At 35.7% G+C, this 2,924-nt stretch overlaps 1 non-coding gene across 1 annotated transcript; it reads left to right on the top strand.

The window, feature by feature from the left end:
- The first annotated feature begins 1,365 nt into the window (after positions 1 to 1,365).
- LOC122230788 lies at positions 1,366 to 1,472 on the top strand. The gene has a single exon (XR_006207872.1). It is a non-coding gene; the product is annotated as a U6 spliceosomal RNA (small nuclear RNA).
- Positions 1,473 to 2,924: the final 1,452 nt, after the last annotated feature.

Below are 2,924 nucleotides of genomic sequence, written 5' to 3'. Positions count from 1 at the left end.
CCAAACAAATATATATTCAACTCTGGCTACTGTATGTTATTTATTTCCATGCCCCTAGAACTTAACACAGTGTCTGGAACAGCCAGAAATGAACTAAGCATATTTTGAATTAATGAAGCTGTGATACAAAGATTAATAATAATAATACCCAGCATACAATACACTTTACATTTGAAAGGTATTCTTACTTACGTTATGATGTTTAATCCTCTACAATGAGGTATGTAGAGGATTAAAGTAAGTAAAGTTTATTTTTTAAAAGTAAGTAAAAATCATTTTTACTTTATAAATGAAGAAACAGGTTCTTTGAGGAGTAATGATGTCCCTTAAATACATACCAGGCTGAACTGGATCCAGATCATCTTGTTGCAAGTTCTGTCCTGGTTCTACACCAGCTGGGTTGTGATGCATATTCATAGATCTTGGCATGGATGAGTCATGTGTTGGGCTGCTGGGAGGGCTGTGATAAGATGTTGTGTTATAATGGCTGACTCCCAGTAGAACCAGAGGACCTGTACACAGTTGCCTATAAACTGTGGTGACTAATAATTGCTGTTGTAATGTCCTGTGGATTCACTGTGACAGATCGTATGGAAAGTAAGTTTTGAAAATAATGCAATGACTAGAATCAGTTAACAGTTTATGGGACATGTAATACCTATCAGCACATTATAGTCTCCTTCGATCCTCACTATAATCCTATAAGGTAGGTACTATGATTGTCATCCCTATTTTACAGATGAAGAAACCAAGGAAGAGAGGGATTAAGAAATTTGTCTAAGGTTACATAGGTGAACATTCTGGAGTCAGGATTCTAATTCAGACAGTCTAACTACGGAGTTTGTTGCCTGGAGGTAACAGGACATAATTTATTTATCTAGCTTGTGTTGATTGGGCTGGGTGTCCTCACTATTACTGGAGATAGTGTGCTAAGAGATAGTTGATGGAGGTGAAATGTGACTAACATAAGGAGCAGTCACCCTGTTGTGTGGAAATGAATGAATGAATGAATGAAGTTGTTTCTAGATATATCACCAGAGAAGGATGTATTCCTGATCTCATGAAGGATAATCATATACACATTTCATAATATTTTGTATTTTGAAAACAGGTTATATTTGTACAGCAGTGTTGGCAAAGTTGGGGCTCCTGATGTGAAATATAATCTATTGTGAACTCTAAATATCTATTAACTACCTAATTAATGCATTTAGTGAATTGATTATCAAACATTTGTTAAGGGCCTACTAGTGTACTAGATACTCTGATAGGTGTTTATCATAGAACCATTGTCTTTAATTAAGTCAAACTATCTTACCTGAAACATACAGATATTTAGCCTTTAAATGAAAATAAGTACCAAGAGTGCTCACTTCGGCAGCACATATACTAAAATTGGAACAATACAGAGAAGATTAGCATGGCCCCTGTGCAAGGATGACACGCAAATTTGTGAGGCTTCCATGTTTTAAAAAAGAAAAAGAAAGTAAGTACCAAGAAATTGGTGATTGCTCTTCATTCCCATGAATAATTGGGTGATACTTAGTTTTGACCTGTAGTTATGATTCTGTTTAAACGCAAACTGGAACTGGTTGAATTTGGGACAGATGGTGAAGTCTTACATCTTGCCTAATTTGGGGGGACCTCTTAAAGGGGGTGAAGGCTTGACCATAGCATTTAGCTGGCTTCAGGGGAAGAAGAGCAGTCTCAGCTGTGGGACTATGTCCTGTGCCTGAAATCCTGGCATCTCCTTAGAGCCCTTGACACATACACATTTATTATCCATCTGAGGAAGGGTGGGACTTGTGACACCCTGAAGTCAAGAGCTTAAATAAAAGTACAATTGACAGTGATGAAATTAGGGCCAGGGAAAGAACTTATCATTAACTAGTCATTAATTAATGAACTTATTAATTAAACAATAATTCATTTCACTTTGTAATAGTTACTTTAAAATAGTTTTAAACAGCTTTCAGATACTTGGTGAGATGACCCAACTAAGCTTAGGGAATATGAGTAGAATTTTTAAAGTGGCATTTTAGTATCCAATTCAAATTAATGAAAACTTCAGTTACTAAAGGATATTACCATCACTTCATAGTGGAGACCAGAAATTTTGTTGTATAAGAAAATCTCTATAACAGATTGAGTCAGTTAGAAAGGTATTTAGTTGCAAGTGAAAGAAAGTTAGACTTACAGTGATTTTAATAAATGGGATTTAAAAAATATATTTACATTTAACATAAATAGATGTCTCAGATGCCCAGAGATGGGTAGCTGATGGTTTTACTTCAATGTTTCAGTGAAAAAAAGACCTGGTGCTTGTATTTCAATTTAGTTTTCCCCCGGTTGCAATATGGCTTCACTAAGCCAGAACCTAGATTCCATTCAAAGATGGGAAAAGAGAGGTGGAAGCCAGCCACACTGTCTACTTTTATATAAAAGAGCAAAACTTTTCTGAAAAATCCCAGCAAACTGCAGTTTCATCCCATTGTCCAAAATTGTGTCATGTGGCTACAGCTAGCTGCAAAGCATGCTAGGAAAGTGAGCATTCATATGTCCCAGCCTTTGTGTAGAGTCAAGGGGGAAGGGGTTTGGGAATAGATATTGAGTCACTTAGCCTCCAGTGAGGCCTCCTGGATGCACTCATAAATCTTATTCCAAAAGCAGTTAATCTATATAATTAACATATTATCTCTAAAATATATTATGCAGAGTTTCAAACAAATCCAAAAGTAGAGACAATGATATAGTAAATCCTCATGAACCCATCACCCATCTTCAATAAATATTAACTCATGGCCAGTATTGTTTCATATATATCCTTACCATAAACATATCTCTGGATATTTTAAAGCAAATCCTAGACTTTTATCATTTTATCCATAAGCATTTCAGTATATGTCTCCAATAGTTAAGGACTA

The sequence above is a fragment of the Panthera tigris genome, chromosome C2 (genome assembly GCF_018350195.1).
Source record: "Panthera tigris isolate Pti1 chromosome C2, P.tigris_Pti1_mat1.1, whole genome shotgun sequence".
Classification (NCBI taxonomy): Eukaryota; Metazoa; Chordata; class Mammalia; order Carnivora; family Felidae; genus Panthera; species Panthera tigris.
This window is presented reverse-complemented; position numbering and strand designations above follow the sequence as displayed.